General features: G+C 35.3%; 1 long non-coding RNA gene across 1 annotated transcript in view; it reads left to right on the top strand.

The window, feature by feature from the left end:
* The first annotated feature begins 340 nt into the window (after nt 1-340).
* Nucleotides 341-24,526, top strand: part of LOC145686828 (uncharacterized) — a 429,047-nt gene continuing 404,861 nt past the window's right edge. The window contains exon 1 of the long non-coding RNA XR_014131653.1: nt 341-783. This is a non-coding gene — a long non-coding RNA (uncharacterized LOC145686828). The remainder of the gene's footprint in view (nt 784-24,526) is intronic.

Genomic DNA, 24,526 nt, shown 5'->3' with positions numbered 1-24,526 from the left:
AACGATGAGAGATTCTCTTTAAGCGGTATCTTCGTTATGCACACCAACGCATGCATAGTATTATTCTCGAATCCCTTTTCCCATCATTTTTATTCCTGTTTTTTTCTGTGTGTGTGTGTGTTTTTTTTATCATCATCCCTCTCTCGTACATATATTTTTTTTTTCGTTCTCTTCTCTTGCAGCCTGCTCTGTATGCTTCGCATCAGGTAGTTACAAGGATCGATATAAGAATGAAATATTAATACAATTGCATGACCATCACAATTCAAGTCTCTCTCATTACCATTGCTAATGTTAGGCCCGAACCGTATCTCATTCATAGTTTTGCATAAAGAGAAGGTTTGGGGCAGCTTAGCATGCAAAGACCGTAGACAGTGAACGCTGTTTCGCCCGGACCGTTCACGAGGAGAGAAGCCGAACAGGGCAAAGCATCTCATGCGGGAGTCGAGACTGCCTCGCTGGTGCGTTTATTCCTTGTGTTAACAAAGAAAAAATTAACCAATAAACAAATTTCGCGATGCGCTATCACCAAATATCAAGTGTTCATTCTTGTTAACAAAATAAGTGTTTATTATTATTTATTATTATTTTTTTTTTTTTAAAGTGAAGTGATATTTTGTTTGCGAGATATCTACGCCAAACCCATCCTGGAAGACGAAACCTCTTGGATTAGAAGGTGTTGTATGACGTTGTCGTTTTGTGGGCGGATCATTCACGGAAACGAAAAAAAAAAAAATAAAAGAGCATCGCCTCGGTAACACAGCGCCACACCAGGATAAAAAGGTAAGTTACACACACACACACAAAAAAAAAAAAAACTTTACAATTGCGTCTTGATGCAGCAGCATCGAGGACAAACTGTCACTTTTGTGTCTTTTTCTTTCTTTTTCTTTTTTAGCAGTGTACAGTGGATAAAACAAAACAATATCGTGATCCGTTTTTCTACTTGTTTCTGCTTGCGCTGATGTTAGTGCAGGAAGTTCTTGCGTTGTTTAACTGTGGGCTAGCGTGCTACTAACTTTCCACGCAAGCACGAATTCCTTCTTTTATTATATTTAGATTCTTTTTTTTTTTTAAAAAAAAACCAAACAAATATAACTGAAGTACTACAAAATAACTAATAACAAGAAATAACATAATATTGTTCTTGTAAAAATACGAAGAGAGAGCCTAATCTTTTGTAGAATATTACTTACTTGAATTTTTGAGGTCTGTTTTCTGCCTAGACCATAATGGGCAGGTACGTTATGTCTGCGAGATTTTCATGGTGGGAGTAAACAGCGAAAGGGGGCGGAGAGGTTTGTGGTGTCCCCCGAGGCGTTCTCAGTATGATCTCCCGCTATCGGTTGGTGGTCTGACAGACAGATAGCATTGAGTGAAGAACCGCAGGGGGGAGGGAGAGATGGGTTAGAAGAGGAGAAACAAAAAGAGAGGGGTCACCTGTATTAGATATGATGTTTATATATATATATAAAATCTTATTCTCCTAACATTGAAAATGAAAATAAAAATTGAAAAAACAGGATATTCTAAATCTCAACATATAGATAACAGTGGCGGATCTAAAAGGTAACAACTGGGGAGACAGCTGGAACTCAGATTATGATATGTATATCATATGTTCATTATAAACTTTTAAAAATATATAAATACTGTATTAGCTAAAATTATTTTTGTCACCCAAAAACCGGGAGGTCCAACCCACCTCCCCACCCCCGGCTTCGGACTAGATCCGCCGCTGATAGATAAGTCTCACTGTATAACTTTAATACAACAACAAAGGTTTATCGCAGCAATATCAAATCCGAAACAATTGTACACATTTTGTGCCAACTCATCCAGTTACCCATGTCACAAGAATATCTTTTTCCAGCTTAGGTCCGTCTATGGGGTGGCTAGAGGCTCAGCCTAACTGCGAACATGTCTCTCCCGAAAATAATTTTCAGTTATTTGTTGGTATGCAAGTTAAGTTGCTCTTTCATTTGGTGTATTATTTATAGTAGTGAGGCCTTAAAAACCCGATCTTCATTTTGAAAACATCATATATATATATATATATATATATATATATATATATATATATATATATATATATATATATACAGTGGCGGATCTAGGATATGATCAAGGGGGGGCTAAACCATAATTTGCCGTTTTATCCAGTGTAAAGTAGAGTTGAAATCCATTTTATCCAGTGTAAACCTCAGCGTCAAGGGGGAGGGGGCTATAGCCCCGTAGCCCCCCTTGGATCCGCCCTTGTATATATATATATATATATATATATATATAGGGTGAGCCATTATCATAAAACTTTCTTGTAACTTAAATTAATAAACAAGCCCAAAAGTTGTGTACGATGCAAATAACAACAGAGGGATACTGTTTGATATACTCTGCAATAGCACAAGATTGACAGAGTTGCAACTCAACAGAAAGTTGTATTTTCTCAATTAGTATTACGACAGGCAATTACTTTTATTTCAAATCTACTTTTCAAATAAAATATTATATAATACCAAATTTATGATTCAGTGTTGCAAACTAAGGATGTTATCATTTCACAAATATTTGAGTCTTGATCTCTCTACAACATTAATAATGCATTAAGATGACTCCAATGCACAATGGAAATTCTTTAATGATGATTGCAAATTAATAGTAGAGTATGTCGAAGAACTAAAGTGAAATTGAATTTTTTTAAATTAATTTCGAAAAACTGATTAGGTAAATATTATATCCAATCACGTTGTCTGGTTTAAATGGACGTTGAGAACATGCTATCGTTTCCAGCAATTTGATTTCTCAAATCACTCCAGATACTGATTAGAAAGTAAGATGACAAAGCCCTACAGTGTCCCTTTTAGCAGCAAAGCTATATGAGACGTGGAGCTGCAGCTTAATGTGGGATCTGTACCACATGAGCTTCAGCCCGGTCACATTTTGTTAGAAATAAAACCTTTTGAAAAAAGTTGTTTTTTTTTTTTCAATTCCTTGTAACTTGTCCCCTATTTCTTTGAAATACGTCATATCAAAGTACTGCATACTAAGGTACTTCTGATGTCCCGTTCGCCTCACGTATCTTATTAGTGTCATAGAGGCTTCCAAATATTGGATATTTGCGAAATTAATTTGTCGTTATTTTCATAGGTATTCTGCAATTATTCGCAGGTCACTTGCCGTAGCTGAAAAGCTTTTATACTGCACTGTCTTCCACTAATCTTTTCGTCTTTTTTTCTGAATTAATACCATCCATTAATTGTAGTATTCTTCTTCCCCTCCCTCTCTTTCCTGCCACCAAACCCTCTAGCATGTCCCTCGTAATACAGTTCCTTCTTTGTCAACGTCTCAATAAGTTACTCTTCCTCTTCTTGATAAGATCTAAAATTGTTTTCTCCCGCACCATTTCTAACACTTTCTCATTCGTTTTCTGCTAGACACAGCTAATTCTCTCCATTCTTCTCCATACTCACATTTCGAAAGCTTCCACTCGCTTTTCATTATTTTTGTATATAGTCCATGTTTCTGACCCATACAGTACAATACTTCACAAGAAGCATTTTATGAGTCTTTTTCTAAACTTTTTATTCGAGGTCCCGCAAAACAGATTTTTCTTCCCCATAAAAGTTTCTTTCGCTATTCCTATCCTTGCTTTTATTTCACCTTCACACTTCATATCATCACTAATAATACTACCCAAGTATCGATCCCCTTCTATTTTATATTTAACACAGACCGCTTCATTTCAATCACCGTGACTTTTATCTTTCGCACATTTATTTTCATTCCATATTCTTCCTAACCCTTCCTCAAGTTTTCTAACATCTTATTAATTTTGTCTTCAGATTCCACAACAAGAGCCATATCGTCTGCAAATCGTAACACCTAACCATTCTACCTCCTTCAAAATGTCATCTTCATTGTGCAGGCTTTCCCCCACCTATCTCTTCTAGATAAATATTAAATAATGTAGGCGAGAGACAGCATCTCTGCCGAGCTTCCCTTCCAATTGCACTCTCCTCTATCATTTCCTTCCATATTTTTACACTCACTTGTTATTCATATATGTTTCTTATGAGTCTTCTGTCTTTACATTCCAACCAATCTTCTTCAAAACTTTCAACAATAATCCCCTCTTTCTTCTTTTCTATAAACTTTCACCGATCGCTCTTAATAGTCCAATTGCATCTCTTGTGCCCTTACCTCTCCTAAACCGGAACTGTTCCTTCTCAACCATTTCATTTGTTCTTCCATACAACCTTCCGTTTAGAAGTCAAAGCAAAATTTTTGTGTGCGTGACATGTGAGACTAATAGTTGTTCTCAAATCTCTTTGGGTTCGATTTCTTAGCCATCGGTATCATGACGTCTTCAAGAAGTCTTTTGGTCACTCTTCTCTTTCAAATATTTCATTGCAGAGTAGGAACAATTCTTTCTTGCCCTTATCTCCCATGTTTTTAATGAATTGGTATGTGTCGTAATACCACTAGAACAACACAAGTTTGTATTGGGTTGGCAACTCTGCCAATCTGGTGATATTTCTATTTAGTTTATAATTTGGATGTACTTTACTTCTGTGAAAGTTACGAAAGTTGGAAACCAACCTACACACGTTATCTACAGATAACCTAATTTATGAAATTTTCTGTGGAGCTAATATTTTCAAATTAAGACAGGTTTCTCTAAAACTGTATGTCGATTTAAAATTTGATATGTATTTAATTTTTTTAATGTTTATAACTTTAAAAGAAATAATAATAACAATACTTTTAAAGTAATATTATTGCTTATTACTACTATAAATTTAGTATTATACTGAATATATTTATCTCCTTGTTTGTAAGTACTTCAATAAAGAGAGACGTAATATTTTTATTGGCAGGTTCTTGTAAGTTTGTTTATACGAGCGTAATGTATCTAACTTAATGGATTCAGAAATACAAGAGTTTATAGAACTAGAAACAAACACTCGTCATTGGGTGTTATTCTGTACCAAGTCAGCCCAGATTTGTTGTTTGCTACCTATGATGAAATGCAAGTTTCCATCTTTATAGCAATTCAACCAAACACCTGAAGTTTGCAGGCCACTCTCCAAATAACCAGAGTACTTAAGAGTCTTCATCCCGGCGAAATTAAAATACCGCTAATTTTACAGTAATTATGTGATATCTTCAAATAGATAAAAGATAATCGAAATGTGGAACAAGAGCGCCCTAGGCAATATCATTTTACATGAGATACCGTTATCACAACTCACTTACCTGCTTTCGATTTCGAGCCATTTTGAAAATCGGCATTTATTTTCGCGTTTCTAAACGGCTGATAACGGAATGCCACTAGGTGACTTGTGATAACCGTACCTCACGCAAAATAATATTGTCTAGGGTGCTCTTGTTCCACATTTCAATTATCTTTTACCTATTTGAAGATATCACATAATTACTGTATAATTAGTGGTATTTTAATTTTGTCGGGATGAGACCTCTTAATGGTTCCCTGCAGTACGAGGTGCGTGCTTCGCTCTTGGCTTTCTATGCTTGCACTTGAAACGCATGCTTTCATACAATCTGCCTTTTGTTGGCCTGTTTGTTGTAAGCGATGCTTTAGACTCTTCGCAGAGCGTCTTGTAGCATCACTGGCCCTTCATTGGCTATTGACTTGACATGCTTGTAAAACCTATGTCGAAAGTAGAGGAACTTCGAAGCTAGGAAAACCAAATTTGGCATGAATGTTGAGCAGTAAGGGTAAATGATGAGAAGATACGAAATGTTCGAAAACGCGACGTCTTGAGTTCAAAATGCCGCACTATGTATCAAACGCATGTACAGCTCAAATCACTGGAGCTGAAGAAGCGAAATGTGGTATTTACGTTTATAGTCCGTAGTAGATATTCACAAAAAGTCAAAGACGTATCATCTACAGTCCAATATGAAATCCATTCGTGAAAAATGACTTTGTATATAAATGCTGACAATTATGTTGCATCTTCATTCATTCGATCCGTTGAAATAAAGAGATCTACGAGTGACTAGACCGAAGTTGTTGTCACCAGGTGGCAGCTCTAACTGCCGCAGGAGACGATTGGAAGTATCATTGAACGGAGATTACTATTTTTTTTTAATTTATGTACCATTTTGATTATTTCTTATTTCTTTGTTATTCACACTTTTATTTTCTATCCTGTTTGTATCAGACATAAATTAGTTCGTCATTGTGAATTCATCTTCTTGAATTTCCCAACAGCTTTCAAACAATGCGCTACTTAACACCCCTTGCTTTCGAAACTTTTGAGTTGAATCCCAGGGACCCTACGAGTACCCTCGGACGTTTTTACTTTAAATCTTTGTACTTTCGAAATAATGCCACATGTGCTTTCCCATTTTCACATTCGTCTCAGTATTTCTGATTTAAGGAGTCATCATGGACTTTGCAACTAAGTTTTTGTTTACGTTTTGACCCGCTGCTGTCATTTTGTATAGAGTTGTCGTAGAGAGTCGAGACTTGTTCCATCTTCTTTCGTTTAATAACAGCTTTCAAATAATGTGCTACTTTACCCCCCTTGCCATTTGAAACTTTTGTGTTGGATCCCATCTGGCACCCTGAGGGAGATCCTGGGTCAAACTTATTTACCGCAAAAACCCTGTCCTTAAAATGATGGGATACGTATTCGTCGAGTTTTCCGTGGGTCAGCTAATAGATCTTACATTACAAAAAATGTTTTAACTCACGATATCCTGCCCGGTGGCGCACATAACTTTGGGATTCGTCTAGTTATAACATATCAAATGCAAACACAATGGTTTCGTTCGGATCTCAGCGGAGCCAGTTCGTGATCTTCCCTTGTGAGTAAAAAGACGCTTGGGTTCGAAAACATGTGAAAATCCTGGTTGAAGAAAGAATTTCACATTATTTGGTTGTACCTTCGAATAACGATAAGGAGTTTATGCAATAGGCTAGCTTCAGCCTCACTGTCAACGTTCATTCTTGTTTCTAACCCTCTGAACATATTACCTGTCCTTTCTATGTTTCGTAGATATACTCTGTACATTAAAAAAGAGTAATTTTAACTTCTACTATAAGCACTGAGTTTTCAATTCCATATTCAATTCAGATCACTGACCTCCGACTTCTGTGAGTCAAATTCTTTGTTCTCAGTCAAATATTTCTTTAATCTTGATGATAATTTCTCCATAATATATTAAATAAATATCGATTATTAAATATTCTATATATTAAAATTCAATATATTAAAATGTTTGTGGTTAAGAAAAAAATATTGTAATATCCCATGTGAAGTTGACAGAAGAATCCAGCTCAGTACCAGTTTTCTGGTGACCCTCCTTTAGTCTGCTACGGGACTCTTGGAGTAACCTAACCTCAGGCCTCTAGTCTGCTACGGGACTACGCCTATCCTATCTCCTGGCTTAGCCTGCTACGTGGCTCTGTCTGGGAATTCCAACCTCAGTCGCTTAGCCTGCTACGGGGCTCTGTTGGCCACTTAACCCGCCTCTGCTTGCTACGGAGCATTGGTTCCTTAATTCCACTCCTCTTAGCCTGCTACGTGGCTCTGTTGGAGATCCTGTCTGCGACCACTCGGTCAAAGACTACCTTTTCCTTACCTTTTGAAATAGAGATCAGATTGTATAGTATTTTTGTACAAATACTTTATAGTGGATTTTATAATAAAACTGGTAGTGGGAGTTCGATTCCGGACGCTCTTTTTACGAGGATTATTCGGAAAGTAAAGAACGTTTTTGTATAAACACTTTAATAACTGATATACAAAGGCGAAATTTGTGTTACATACTATGTGATACTTAAGTTACTTTCCGACATAGTCGCCGTGTAAATTTAAACACTTGTCATACCGTGGTACAAGTTTTTCTATGCCTTCGGCATACACAGTTGCCGCCAAACTGTTAAACCAATCACTAACAGCTTTCTTAAGTTCATCATCACCCAAAAAGTCTTTCAACCATGGATTGGCGCTTTGTTTCTGGAGTGATGTGCGAAATCCACGTCTCATCTCCAGTAACAATACGATTAAAAAGTTCATCGCCATCCTTATCGTAACGGCTGAGAAAAGTCAATGCGGCTCCCATTCGCTTGGTTTTGTGTTCCTCCGATAACAGTCGAGGCACCCACCTTGCACTAATTTTTTTGTAACCAAGTTCATCACTGACAATTTCGTACATCACTGACAGTTCTTGAAATTTCAGGAAAGAATTCGTGCAGCCCATCAATAGTGAATCGCCTATCCTCTTGAATTTTCCGCTCAATTCTTCCTTTGAGTTCGTCAGTCACAACAGAAGGCCGGCCCGAGCGTTCCTCATCGTGCACATTCGTCCGTCCGTCATTAAACATAATGCACCACTTACGAACTGATGCTTCATTCATCACATTTCCATACACCTCAGTGATTTGTCTATAAATTTCTATCGGACGCACTTTTCTTGCATTCAAAAAATCTTATCACACTACGAACCTCACAGTTGGCGGGATCAGTAATTGTATCGCACATTTTACAGTCGCACAGCGAAGCAATAACGGACCGTAGCGGATCGCAGCTGGTGCCAGACTGAGACTAAAGCATGCCCAGGTCAATAACCCAGCGGCAGCGGGGGTGGGGGAACACGCGCACGCGCTAGCGCAAAGCGTTCTTTACTTTCCGAATGACCCTCGTATTAACAGCCCTACCCTTTTTATTAACAGCCTTATATATGAGACAAAAATACACAAAGTTTTACGATATGTTTCTGAACGTTTATATGTTTATGGCCACTTCTTTAGACAATATCTCGGAAACCACAAGCTCTAGAAAGACACCTTTTTCACTGATCGATTGCAATTTTTATGTTGATTTGTTCAGTTCTAATTGAATATTTTTTTAAATGGCCATCATTTCTACTGAAGTATTGAAATTTTAAAAAAGTAAAGCATCATATCCTACGAGTTATACATCCCAACACCACACATTTGTATACGGAGTTAGTATATCTCTCCGGTGTTTGATTCATGGCCAAATAATAATGAAAAACGAATGATAACCATTTCTCCAGTCTAAGATGAACATTTATTGTTTGGAGTGTTTTGTCCAGTGAACACCATATATCACTGACATTATAACTAATTGTGTGTGTAATGTATTTGCTTATTACATACTGCATGCAAGAAGAAAGAAAACACTGATCATACATGAATTAGAAACTAGTACCGGAAGTAGGCTCAAATCTTTGAAACGTGCGAGATATTGAAAAAAATCTCCCCGTTATGATACCCTTTGCCGATTTTTATCAAGACGTTTTTACCTTGTGTCTGTAAAGGGACCAGGGGCGTCATTTAGGGAGGGCAGGAGGGGGCAATTGCCCCCCCCAAGAGTTTGAGGAATACATATACTTTAATCGATTGTCTATTAATATACTAGTACAAAACGTGAAAGTCTTATGTCGGTGGTGCTCTTGCCCCCCCCCCCAAGCAAAGTCTGAAATGACGCCCCTGAAAGGGACATGTACAAATGTGAGGAATGACAAGGACATTTATGCTCATATGTGAAAGCTTTCTCAGTAATACAATGTCGCAAACTCAGTACAAACGTATTTGTTTTCTAATGGCATTATGTTTGTTCTTAACCTTTGTATACCCAAGGGGGCGGGGTATAAGTGTACCCCATGCATATGTTTTACTGTATATTTTATGTCACAGACACCCGAGGCTGACTAGCGTTCTTTCCATTGTGGGCCGGACTGTAAGGAAACTTATTTCCTCAATAATTATTATGTAGTAAAGTGATCTGCATACGTATGTGGCTAAAATTACGTTGGAGGTACATTTGTGTCCCCTTTGGGTATCTATGTTACCATATTTGTTTCAAATACTTTATTGCTGTGTTTTTGTATTGTAAAGAGCAAAATAAAGAACAGGTAATATTAGAGCCTATTGCAATATATCATTGCAATATTGCATTCATGTTCCAATATTGCAACCTTTCGTGGCACAAAATATTACGAAATTAATACAGTTCTATGGCGTATAAACAAATATCCGTTTCGCTAACCTAACCTATCTAAACTTACCCTAAACTAACCTACACTAACAAAACCAACAGAACCTAACAAAGCACAACCCAGCATTATCGATATCTCAAATAAAGATGTTTCTAATGGCAAAAATTTGTATTGTGGTACACCTGTACTCCTGTTGGGAATCCAAAGTTAAAAAGTATCATGGATATCCGAGGGTTAACTACACAGACTGTTTTCTTGAAGACATACAACGTATTTAGATCTCACACCAAAGAGTAATGCAAAATTTGAGAGAAACACTGTAAGATAGTTATATTTCACATCTAGATCATGATTTCAGTTATTTATCTCGATGAAAGAAGTTTCCAAGAAGTCAGGCTAGCTTTACCTTAAATCTTGCAGAAGCTTCTCAAAGATTACTTACAATCATTGAAGATGTTGTTACTTACAAATATTAATATTGTCTTGAGTTCACGGTTCTCAAATATTTATAATTTTCTTATTTATGGTCATTGTTATTTAGCTACAACTTTGTTATTTACAGTCATTGGCAGCTACAGCTTTGTAACTTAAGATCACTGGCAACTAAAGCTTGTAATTTATTAGATTTAGCATCGACTTTGTTATTTGTGGTCATTGGCAACTACAGCTTTGTTACTTCTGGGAATCAGTAGCTAAAAGTTTGGTATTTATGGTCATTGACAGCTACAACTGTTTGTATGGCCACTGCCAGCTACAACTGTGTTAGGTATGGCCACTGCCAGCCACAACTTTATTGTGTATGGTTACTGACAATTAAAACTTTGTTATGTACTGTCATTTTCAGCTAAAACTTTGTTATTTATGGTCATTGGCAGTTAAAACTTTATAACTTATGATCACTGACAACTAGAGTTTATAATTTTGAGAATTAGCATTTACAATTTTTTTATTTGTGGCCATTGGAAACTACTGGTCATGGGAATTATTAGCAATAACTTGGTTACCTGCGGTCATTGATAGCTAAAACTGTGTTACTTCTGAGAATTAACAGTTCAAACTTTGTTGCTTCTGGAAATTAGCAGCTAAACTTTGTTATGTATAGTCATTAGCAGCTAAAGCTTAGTTATTTATCATCATTGACAGCTAAATCTTTATAACTTACAATTACTGGCAACTACGGTTTATAATTTATGAGAATTACCATCTACAACTTTCTTATTTGTGGTCATTGACAACTACAGGTTTATTATTTGTAGTAATTAGTAGTAAGAACTTTGTCATTTACGGTCATTGATAACTACAAATTTGTTACTTGTGGGAATTAGCAACTTCAACTTCATTATTTATGGCCATTGGCAACTAAACCTTTGTCATATGATCACTGATAACTACAGCTTGTAATTTATGAGAGAAAATTAGCATTTGCAACTTTGTTATTTGTGATCATTGGCAGGTAGAGCTTTGTTATTTATGGGAATTATTAGCAATAACTTTGTTATCTACGGTCACTGATAGCTAAAACTTTGTTATTGATAATTAGTAGCTAAAATTTTATTGCTTCTGAGAACCAACAGCTACAATTTTATGTATGGTCATTGACAGCTACAACTTTGTTCTTTTATAGTTATTGACAGCTAAATCTTGGTAATTTATAATGATTGGCAACTACGGCTTGTAATTTATGAGAATTAGTATCTACAACTTTCTTATTTGTGGTCATTGACAACTACAGCTTCCTTACCTATGGCGGTTTGTAGTAAGGACGCTTTCATTTACGGTCACTAATAGCCAAAACTTCGCTACTTCTGGAAATTAGCAGCTACAAGTTCATTATTTATGGTAATTGGCTGCAAAACCTTTGCAACATAATCACTGACGACTATAGTTTGTAATTTATAAGAATTAGCATACACAACTTGGTTATTTGTGGTCATTGGGAGCTATGGCTTTCTTATTTATGGAAATTATTAGCATAACTTTGTTATCCATGATCACTGATAGCTAAAACTTTGTTGCTTCCGAGAATTAACAGCTAAAACTGCGTTGCTTCTAGGAATTAGCAGCTACAACTTTGTGGTGTATGATCATCGGCAGCTACAACTTTGTTATTTATGATCATTGGAAGCTAAATCTTTATAATTTACAATCACTGGCAACTACAGCTTATAATTTATGAGAATTAGCATGTACAACTTACTTATGTGTGGATATTGGCAACTACAGGTTGTTACGTATGGGAATTAGAGAAAGAAATATGTCGTTTACCTTCATTGAAAGCTATAACTTTGTTGTTCTGGGAATTAGCGGGTACAACTTAGTTATTTGTGGTCATTGAAGCTAAACGTTTGTAACATGATCACTGAAAACAAAGCTTGTAAATTATGAGAATTATGATCTACAACTTTGCTATTTGTGATCACTGGATCATTGGGAAGTACAGCTTTGTTATTTATGGGATTTATTAGCAACAACTTTGTTATAAGGGGTCATTTGTAGCAAAAGCTTTGTTACTTCTGGGAATTAGCAGCTAAAACTTTGTTGCTTTTGGAAATTAATAGCCACAACTTTGTTATGTATGGTCATTGACAGATACAACTTTGTTATTTATGATCTTTGATAGCTAAATCTTTGTAACTTACAATCAGTGGCAACTACAACTTGCAATTTATGAGAATTAGTATCTACAACTTTCTTATTTGTGGCCACTGGCAACTACATCTTTGTTACTTATGGGAATTAGAAGTAAGAACTTTGTCATTTACCTTTCTTGATTAAGACTACAACTTTGTTATGTATGGTCATTGGCAACTACAACTTCATTGTTTATAGTCATTGGCAGCTACAACTTTGTTATTTACGGTCCTTGGCAACTACAACTTTGTTACATGTTGTCATTGACAGTTACAATTTCGTTACTTATGGTAATTGTGTAATATTTCTTTCCTTTAACTTCTATTTTTTAATTAATTTAATATATTTGAAACTGAAATACCAGTAAGTGGAAAAATGATTGGCAAATGCTTATACGATAATTTTAGAAGTCTTGTCTATGTGAAATTTGTGTGTTTTGAAGATTTGACAAAAACATATGTCTGAGTCATATTCAGTTGGAAAAAAAAAGTTGTGAGAATGACCATATAAGAAGGATTAACTTCCAAACACTCAGTGCCTCGCGATTGTACAAAATGGGGTAAGTTTAATTTAGTCTTTGCCTCACATTTGATATGACAAAATATATCCATGCTTGGCTACCAATTCATTGTGACGTTCTGAACGTGTGAAAGGTGTTTGTTTTGGGTTTACTCCTTTTGTGTAATAAAATGATTATTGGGTTAAGGGTCTCATTATCCTTTTTTTATATTACACTACCAAACAAATTTACTTACTTATTTATCTAATTATTAAATCTTCATCACAATTGGCATCTATAACTTTGTTATTTGTGGTCATTGACAGCTACAACTTTGCCAAGAATTTACAAAAAATAAAATGAAATCTTTCAGTTTAACGTCCCACGATTATGCCCGTTAGGCTAAGAGGGACGATAATTAAAGCAAGTGAATGATGATGGAAGAATTGGTGGAATGAGAAAGTGCGAAGTAACGGGAGTTCTCAAACTATCAACACGATGTTGTCCTCCAAAAACTTACTTCCTGAGGATTGAACCGGGGACCCCACGCACCAGAGGTAAGGGCTCTACTAATCTTTTTTTTTTTTAATTTCCTGGCATATTTTCTCTTTCGACCACTTTCGACCAGGACTATAGAGTCGACAGAGACAAGGAAAAATCGAGAATGGTTGAAATTCCACTCTTGTTACTACAGAGGGACTCAATCCTCCAACGAGTTTCAACTCACGATAATTCGCCTAACGCCTCAGATCACTCGGCAATACTCACCGGCTTAAAGATTTTACGAGAATTTTCCTTCTCCTATGTTTAATAAGAAAAAAACTAAAATTTTTCTTATTTAACTCAGCGGGAATCGAACGCAGAACTCCCAATTTCCGAAACCGATGTTTAAGTCACTACTCTAAGACTGCACTGTTACTGAGCTACTGTGCCATCTTAACCAAGAATTCACACAAATGGCATTAGTGCAATAAACAATAAGCACTACTGAAGTCTGTGATTTTGAGGCTATGGGCTGAAAAGTTTATTTATTTTGAAAAAAAAATACTATTGTAGTGTTTCTGAAAAGAATAAGCATAATAGTATTTTTTAAAGTACATTACTTCAAACATATCCTACATCTATTTAAAAACATCAAGAATTTTCCAAAATTTGTTCTTTGAAAAATAAATGTATAACGGCTAAAAAAATGTGCCTTATTCAACCCTTATTCTTTAGATTTGTCCAAGCTTATGATTTTTGCACCAGAACCTTCTTCGTAACAAGAAAACAATTTTCAATGTTGAATTTGCATTTTGCGCGAAACGAACCTACCTTTTAGAAAAAAAAGAGAAAGCAATAGATGAAGAAACAAAAGAAAAACTCATTAATTGTTTTGTTTTCCTTCCAACTTTCGTTATTTTCTTTCTTGATTCATCAACTTGTCTTTTGGTCTGTGTTTCTTCTGCCTCCAAGCAGTGTTTTTTTTTTTCTTTCTTCCCTCTCGACGCTTTCGTTCGTTGTGTGTGCAGAAAGCAATTGAAAGTTGTTGGGGCTTCGACTCCTTCGGGCGGTTGGATAAGAGATAAGCCCCTTCTTTCCTTCTTTATCTTTCTCTTTACTTTGCTTTGAGGCTTTCTTCGTTCAGTTTCCGTCATTAGCACCTAATTAGCGTTTCGAAACGTGCGAAAGCGCCTTCCTCAGTAGACACTGCGACCAAAGATAAAGAGAGAAAGCGAGAAAAGTTTCCATCTCATCATTGTCGTTGCGTTGTTCCTTGGACAAGAGAGAAAAAAGTCCTTCTTTTGAGGATCAACTAAAGCTGAAAACCTCACTAACCGAAAACCCATTCGCTGTAGTTTCCTTACCTCTTTGGTCCTTAAAAGGACCGTTTGTGAAGGGTTGTTCTTTCACCAGAAAATGAAGAAACTTTTCGTCTTACGCCTAATGAACAAGTACAAGAGCCATTACTTTTTAAGTCTTATGGATGTGTGTACATCGAATAATTAACATAAAAGTACAAAAGAGAAACTTTCGCTTTCTTCGTTGTTTGAGAATAAAGAAAAGAAGTTGGCATGTGGGTGGGATGAAACCTTTAAATAGGATGACCTGGAATAGGATTGCCAACACAACAGACTATAGTCCAATTACAGTGTTGAGAACTGCATTAATTACATATTCACAATGGGATTTCTAAATTTCTTAGGCGACATATCACATATGTCCAATTCATTGTTATTTATACACATTCTGTAATAAAAAGCTGTTGTTCTCCAGTTTGGTGATTTCAATATATTAGTTTTTCTTTTCTTTCTTTCTTTCTCTCTCTCTCTTTTTTTTTTTTTTTTTTTTTTTTTTTTTTTTTTTTTTTACAGTAGTAGAGGCCAGTGTTTCTACGTGTTTTTAATGAAGGAACATGAAAATTCAATGAAGAAACTAAGTCAGAACAGTCCAAAATAGTTTGAGTTACTTTCTGAATGAATAACAAATCAATCATATGACGTCTTTGTTCTAGTGTCGGAGGACGAAAGTTCTCACGGATGGTTTTTATAGGTGTCGTGAGTAGGATAAATGTGAGTTTCTTTGTAGGTTTGAAATTTCAAAAAAAAAAAAAAAAAAAAATCCTGTATTCTTTCTAATTGCTTACGATTTTTTAATTGAGACGGATTCCAAATAGTAGACGCATACTCTAACTTTGAACGAACATATGCGTTGTACAACTTTTATAATGTTGAACAATTCTTATTTTTTTTTCCTGTTCTAATTATGAATCGTAATAGCTTGAATGCTTCACTTGTTATATTTACGATATGACTGTCAAACATTAACTTAGCATCAAACATAACACCAAGATCCTTAACTAAATCACGTCTATTTACTACGTATTTAAATTACATAATCAAAGTGACAAGGTGATTTGCTTCTAGTGAACGATAACACTTTGCACTTGCTTGCGTTGACTCCAAGTTGATTAGAAGAGCACCAGTTACTAATATGATCTAGACGTTGCTGCAGTTTTATGTTATCGTTCACAGAATTAATTTTTAGATCATCCGCATATAGTAATTTTTTATGGTCAGGAGTGCAGTCAGGTAAGTTATTAATAAACAAGAGAAATAACAATGGTCCTAAGTTTGAACCCTGAGGAACTCCAGAGGATGCAATATATAATTTAGATTTGTATCCATTAAAAAGAACAGATTGTCTACGATTAGATAAGTATGACCAGAAGAATTAAATCAAGGGCAGAGAAAAGTGAAAAAGCTTTAATTTTTCTAGTAATATGTTGTGATTAACTTTTTCAAAAACCTTTTCCAAATCAATTTAAATCACACTGACTTGGCTACCTACATCTAATGAATTTGCTATAAAAATATGTTATAATTGCAAGATTCGTTACTGTGGATCTTCGTGGAATAAAGCCATGCTGCTTAACTGAGATAACCGGTATGACATGATTAAAGATTCGTCGATACAAGATATGCTCAAATGCTTTGGCATACTTTAGAATATGAGGATAGGTTATTGTATGACTCCCCAATAGTAAATAGTCTTAAGTTGAAGAGAAGCATAATTTGACCACATAAGTGTTAAAAACATGTATTGTATTATAGCTCCATAAGTTCACCACTGTAGGCAGAAAACCTGAATTCGTTTCACTGCCTAAATCTGCTTCTGAACGTCCATAATCTTTACTGCGTTGCTAAAAACTAGAAGTATAGCCTCGAATATATGATACAATAGCTCTCTTTATTGTAAGGCCTACAAGTACATATGTTTTTCCGGTTTGTGTGACTCACAATAGATACGTTGTTCGCCATCTTTATCTGAAACATATCCTTCCAAACAATCATAATAAGGTTTTTGTAGTCTACCGTCTTTAGAAGTGGCATTTGACTGACAAAAGAGAATTATCTATCAGCTCAACCCCTCACGTGTGGCATTTTCTTCAGTTACGCGTAATTAGTGTGTGTTTCATAAGTGAACCATGCATACACAACTAATGAACACGCGCCTTTGTCTTGGACAGTTAACAAGATACATGTGACATAGTCTACTTCTATTTTTTTTTAAATGCCTTTGTTTTTTTTTTCAATGTAATGTTACCTTTAAAGACAGCAAACTCTATATACTTCACTGTTGGAGCACAGGTTTATAATGATTCCAGATTCTGCTTTCCCTTCATCTTGTTTCAAAAAATTGCAAAAGTTTTTTTTAAAAAAATTGACAATTACGTTGTCCATCTTTTGTTTAACAGTACAGGTTAGTACTTGAGGAAGGGCTATGGAGAATATGGGATGAAAATAAATGAATTAGTTCATGCGGAAAAAGAGCTTTAGTCACTAAAATGACGTAATTGAGTTAACGTCGGATTTTTGTTCCTATTGGGTACGGTACACCTGTGTTTCTATCCATAAGGAGCTCCAGTTTCATTGCTCTAACATTTTATAAACCTCGATTATTCTAGGCAGCATGGGCGTGAGTCAGTGACTGAAGTCCTTTCTGCATGGAAAATTATATATTTGTTTTATATTTTAGTGTCAATAGCTATTGATTTCATCCCATTCGGTTGGTACCTCTCGAACGTCTGGGACCTGCAAACACCATCTTAAGTTAAGATAGTGTTGGGCATTGAATTAGTGGTGGGCACAAAAACCGGTTTTTCGGTTTTCGGTTTTTAGAAAAACTGAAACCGGTTTTTGAAAATTTTCAAAAAACCGAACCGGTTTTGGAGAAAACCGAAATGTCGTTTTTTCGGGTTTCGGTTTTTATAGAAACCGGTTTTCGGTTTTTATAAAAACCGGTTTTGCCCATCCCTAATCTTAACACAGTTTTGTGGTGAAAAAGAGCAAAAAATAGTAACTAAATAAAATTACATGCACACAGGGCTTCGTCTATAACTTACGTGTAAGAAGAGTTTCAGTCCACAACTGATATCATTTTTTTTTTTTTTTAATCAAGCCAATGAGTATAAACATGGTTTTCCTATACAGCATTCGATTAATGTCATTTTATCTACACGAAAAAAAAATAGTTCATTTTGATTTTACAGTTCCAAAACTGCAATGTTTTTCTTATTTTCCTCAAAACTAAGTTAATTTGACTGAAGCCGGTTTTTGCATTAACTGAGCCAAATGCTAGAAAGACAAAAGCCATGGTGATTAGAACGAAGCGGTCGGTTTCAAATATAGAAGTAGAAGGAAAGAAATTAGAACGGGTGACTAGTTTTCGATAACTGGGTAGTATTATTAGTGATGTAATGAAGTGTAGACGTGAAATATAAGCAAGGATAGGAATGGCGAAAGAAGCCTTTAGGAGGAAGAAAAGAATATTTTGGAAACTTGAATGAAGAGTCGAAAAAAAAAAAAAACACTCATAAAGTGCTTCGTGTAGAATACTGTGCTGTATGGGTCAGAAATATGGACATTACTCTAAAATGATGAAAAGCGACTAAAAGCATTCGAAATGTGGGTGTGAAGAAGATTGGAAAGAATTAACTGGGTCGAGCGGAAAACAAATGAGAGGGTGTTAGAAATGATGGGTGAGAAAGTGATAATTTTAGATATTACTGAGAAGAGGAAGAGGTTGGGACATTGGCTAAGAGGGAATTGTATTATGAGGAATGTGTTAGAGGGTATGGTGGCAGGAAAGAGAGGGAGAGGGCGAGGGAGGCTACATTTGATGGACGGTATCAAAACAGAAAAATCGTACGTGAAAACTAAGAGGCTAGCGGAAGATCGTGGAGCATGGAAGCTTCTCAGTTACGGTAAATGATCTCCTAATAATGGCAAAATACCTATGATGATGATGATCATTTTTTAAACAGTAGACTAACATGTAACAATGACAGCAACACCTATCTAAATAACAATTAGCAGGATTATTGAACTGTAAGGATAAAAAATACTAAGCAGTAGTGTCTCATGTACACAAAATGAAGTTTCGTTTGTATGGCGTAATATTTTGTCAATTGATATTGAAACCTTAAATGGTAATAGATTTCAGTAGAGAGATTAGAGTGGAAATGGAATGTATTTTATTACATTTTTTTTTACTATACAGTAATCAATGCTAAAATCGGAAGTGGTTGATTTCTGTCCTTTCGAGTTTAAATTGAGTGTTAAAACAGAAAATGATACCTATTTTAAGAACGCTAAACCGATTTCTTCCCCTCCTAAACGTTTCTCACTACCTCTTATCGTTTTTGTTCTATATAGATCAATATTGAAACCGGAAATTGTAGTGGATTCATATCACTTCCGGTTTTAGTAGAGAGTTGAGGATGGAGATTAAATGTATTTCTCAAAGCATAATCGACTACAGGAAGCTGCTTCTTGCTATTTATTTCCGCTTTAATATACAGTGATCAACGTTAGTACCGGAATCATTGTTTTCTACCACTTCCGGTTAGAATTTTAGTGTATAAAGGTTTCTTAACTTGTGAATCAATGGTAATGTTAGAATGCCATTATTATTATGATTCTTAAATACAGATTAATTATTTTAGAGTAGTATTATATAATACCTCTCAGGGTGAGGACATAAAACCTCCATGCGCTGGTTAAGAGATCATTTCTGCAGGATTTTGTCTTACTCCGTTTACAAAATTTGATTTTGAAATCATGTAAGATTGATTGAAATTTATTGACTTCAATTGAATAATTGATTGAAATGTATTGACTTGAATTGATTGCTTGTTTGAAATTTATTGGCTTGAATTAATTGACATTTATTGCTTTGGATTGATTGAATGATTTAATTTATAGACTTGAACTGATTGAAGTTTATTGACTTGAATTGATTGATCGAAATTTATTTAATTCAATTGTTTGAATGGAATGTGTTGACTTAATTGATTGCAATTTATGACTTGAATTGTTTCAATTAAATTTATTGATTTGATTGATTGATATTCATTGACTTTAGTTGTTTGAGTGAGATTTATTGACTTGATTTGATTGATTGAACTTTACTTACTTGAATTGTCTGAATGAAATTTATTGATTTGATTGATTGGTTGAAATTTATTGACTAGTTGTTTGAATGAGATTTATTGACTCGATTGATTGAAATTTATTTACTCGAATTGATTGAATTAATTTTTTGGCTGGATTGAATTAAATTTATTGATTTGAATTGTTTGAATGAAATTTATTTACTTGGTTGCTTGAAATTTATTGTTTTTTGATTGATTGATTTTCTGAAAAATTATCATCTGTTTCTAGAACTGAGGCTTCATGAGACAAGGCCTTCCGTTTGAAGTGGTATCCAAATCACTACTAGAATTTATATCTGAGACACGCACAGTCCTACTCGTTAGTTCTATTGATTACTGTGCGATCTTTTAGTGCATGAGACCCAGAGTTCGATTCCCAATAGAAGAACATCGAATATACTATAGTAATTCTGATCCCACTTTAATAGTAGGTCTCATCATACAAAACGTCGCTGCTAGTGTTGCCCACGAGACAAGACGAGACGACAAATAAGAATTTATTGTCCCGTCTCGTAAATTATGTTAAGGTCACGTCTCATCTCGGTTCTCCAAAAATTCTTTCTCGTCTCAGCTCGTCTTGTAAATTTAAGCAGAAAGTTTACGTCCAGATTTTTTTCTTAATTCCATCTAAATTTGCGACAATCCTTCTGCGTCATAAGAGGTCCTAAAACGATGTGATATAGCAACGTAAAAACCATATTTATTATTGGAGTATCTCGTGTAAAGACTTGCATATCTTGATATTTCAGTTTAAACTCCCACGATTATGCCTTTTGGACAAACGGAGACTGATTAAGACAAGGGAATGATTGAAATAATTGGTGGATGAGAAAGTGGGAGGAAACGGGTGTATCCACGTGCATGTACACGATGTTGTCCACCACAAACTTACTTGCCTGGGGGTCGAACCAGAAACCCTACGCACCAGGGGTAAGCACTCTACCACTGAGCCACCTTACCCTCCTTGCATATCTTTAAAAAACTATTAAATGCTTATCAATTTGTTCGTATAATAACTTTATCCATCCATCTATCTATCTATCTATCTATCTATCTATCTATCTATCTATCTATATATATATATATATATATATATATATATATATATATAGTATGAACCAAATAACACTAAAACAGTGTTTGAGACTGGGGTGAACCAGTGTTGTCAAAGAGACTAGAGAAATTTCTCGTTTCGGAAACGACACGAGAATTTTCGTCTTTCTCGTCTTGTCTTGAATTTAAAAATTTAGGTCTCGTCTCGTTTTCGAGACGTGAATCAAGAGATGAGAAGCTTCTCGCCTCATAGACAACGCTACTCAATCATCAAAGAATGCATCCCCATCAGAATCGACTCCAACTCCACACAGACAGAAGCCACACATGTTAGCTACTTTGCCATTTAGTGGGTACATAAAATCCTGTGAAACACCTTGTTTGCTGTTTTCCTGAGTACAAACCAACGATTTCGGTATGCCTGTCTTTAAAAAAATGTTTTTGTTTTCGTATTGAGCTACATACTCATTTTGCTAATAAAACAAACATAATTCCTGAACACTATATGATTAATGTGTGTAAAGTACAAAGTATACGTGAAAAAGTTTGTTTGGAGGTCGTTTGTGACGTAGTCAAAGGACGGACACAGGAAGCGTAGTAGTGTTTCATGTGGATATATATTATGTCAAGTTCTTACTAGTTTAATGGGGAAGCTTCTCGATTTGTTCCCACAAAAACTAAGCTACTTTACAACAAAATAACAAGGTATTCTCCGTTAATGAAATTAGAAAGAAAATAAGATATAGGAAGACCAAGTTGGCCACTTTGGATACCATAGAAATAGGCCAACTTATAAGACACATATGTCATATGTTCAACTTTCAGAAAAACTGAAGCAAGTATAAGCTACCAATCGAATTAATATGCATGCGAATGTGTGTGTGTGTGTGTGTGTGTTTGTTCCACGATAGCTTTCATGAAACCTAACCATTTCAATGAACCTTTGAATATAGTTTATGGACACTTTAACCTGGGTTTTTATTATGTCATGTTCATTAACATGCATATAGTAAGATACATGGCCAGCCCTAAGCAATTTGCCGCTCCGTACAATGGCATCATTTGCTGTCCCTATTTTCTGTAGAAAGAATAAATCTTAAAAGCCAGGATTTTAAGTGTGCTATTTAATTATGAACAACGAAAGGGAGGGAAAGAGCACTTGTACTCAGAAACTCTTAAACACTACAAATACAATATTATTGGGTCTGTTTTTTTCTTTAAATATGATATATAATGTTAGTGAAATATAAAGCAAACACACCTGGACAGATAGTAATCCTTTTTTATAGAATTCTATATCGAGCTTCAGTCTCAATATGTCAGTTTGCAATTCCAGTGAAACTAGCTCTTTTATTTTTATTTCTTGATTTTTCTTCGACATTTGTTATTTTCTTTTTAAAAAGAAACTTGTTTCCACCTTCAATGGTAAGGAACTTGTTTGTGACTGGTTTTCATATCGAAACTATGATAACTAAACAAATGGTTCAAGTATTTGCTACTGTGCGTAAATTGAGTTCTTGTATGTAACAACAATCAAGCAATTCATGCTAGGATTTGTTTGACCATTTGCTTTAACACTGTCCATTTGAACTTAAATTAGTCGACCTAGATATGATTTATGAATATATATTGAAGTAGAATGAAAAATTAGTAAATTTAAGCTCCATCATCACAAAGTCTGTTTCCTAGCGGATATATTTATTTTAAATAAAACAGTTATGACAGATTTTGCCGCCCCTCGGAAACTGCAGCACTATGAAAATGCTTGTGTTGTCCTAGTAGGTGGAGTTCAATATTTCAGAGCCGTATAAACCGAATTCCTTAATTGTTATATTCACATATTATCAGTTTTTCATTGTGCACATCATAAAATATTTTCCTTTGTCTCTAGTATAGAACATAAACCACATAATCCCAGTGAGGAAACGAACAAACTGGCATGACCGGGAATCAAAGCAGGAACCCCACGCACGAAACGTAAGCGCTCTACCACTTAATCACCGTGAAATCAGTTAAATCATTTATAAGAGTGAACGGTGACTCAATAGTAGAGTGCTTACCTCTGGTGCATGGGGTCCCTGGTTCAGTTCGTGGCCAAGTAAGTTTGTGGTGGACAGCATCGTGACCCCGTGGGTTTTCTCGGGATACCATCGTTTCCCACATTCTCATTCCACCAATTCTTCTATCCCCATTCACTTGCCTTAAGAGTCTTCATCCCGGTGAAATTAAAATACCGCTAATTTTACAGTAATTATGTGATATCTTCAAATAGATAAAAGATAATTGAAATATGGAACAAGAGCGCCCTAGACAATATTATTTTGCGTGAGGTACCGTTATCACAAGTCACCTAGTGGCTTTATGTTTTCAGCCGTTTAGAAACGCGAAAATAAATGCCGATTTTCAAAATGGCTCGAAATCGAAATCAGATAAGTGAGTCGTGATAACGGTATCTCATGTAAAATAATATTGTCTAGGGCGCTCTTGTTCCACATTTCGATTATCTTTTATCTATTTGAAGATATCACCTAATTACTGTAAAATTAGCGGTATTTTAATTTCGCCGGGATGAAGACTCTTAATCATCGTCTTCCTTAGCCTAACAGGCATAATCATGGGATGTTAAACTGAAAAATTCCATTTGATTTCATTTTAAATTGCTTATATAGGTGCACGATCAATTATTGAGCCTTGTGAGTTTGGACATTTGTTGACTATAGCATGAGGCTGATCCTATGTACAAAAACTTTTCTCACTTTGAACTTTATTTTTTTTCACACACGTTTCCTTTCTGCTAGAGAAAAAATAGAAAAAGATAAGACGCTGTTTTGGTGTTGTTAGCATACTTCTTTTAACTGAAATTCCTCGACTGTGATCAACGAAACACACATGCATGAACTATTGAAGCAACATTCTATTCAACACACATCTTGAAACCATTTTGCTGCAAATTAACTTACATGCTTGTGTTGTAAACGACCATCCAGAGATGTTAAGAACTCCAAAGGTTGGACGGAGAAAATATTAGAAGTATTGCCAATGAGAAATTTTCATTACGAAAAGCTCGTCAACTTGTTATTTCAGCTATTTTACGTCTTCAATTACTCTTTTTGTGTATTTTTCTTTAAATCTCGTGTCTTTTTTTTTCATTCTGTAATAAGGAAATACAAGGACAGACGACACTCATACCATATGTATTTTTATCCTCCATAAACAATACTTATGTATAGTCTTCCCCACAAAACCTTATCCATTTCCTTTTAGAACCTAATTGTTGGTTGGATGCATTGAACTTTAGTGTCCCTTTCAGTATCGATGCTACATGGGACGTAGACCTACAGTGGGATCCGAACCACATAAGCTTCCGC

Source organism: Thermobia domestica, chromosome 5, assembly GCF_964235325.1.
Source record: "Thermobia domestica chromosome 5, izTheDome1.hap1.1, whole genome shotgun sequence".
NCBI classification, from domain to species: Eukaryota; Metazoa; Arthropoda; class Insecta; order Zygentoma; family Lepismatidae; genus Thermobia; species Thermobia domestica.
This window is presented reverse-complemented; position numbering and strand designations above follow the sequence as displayed.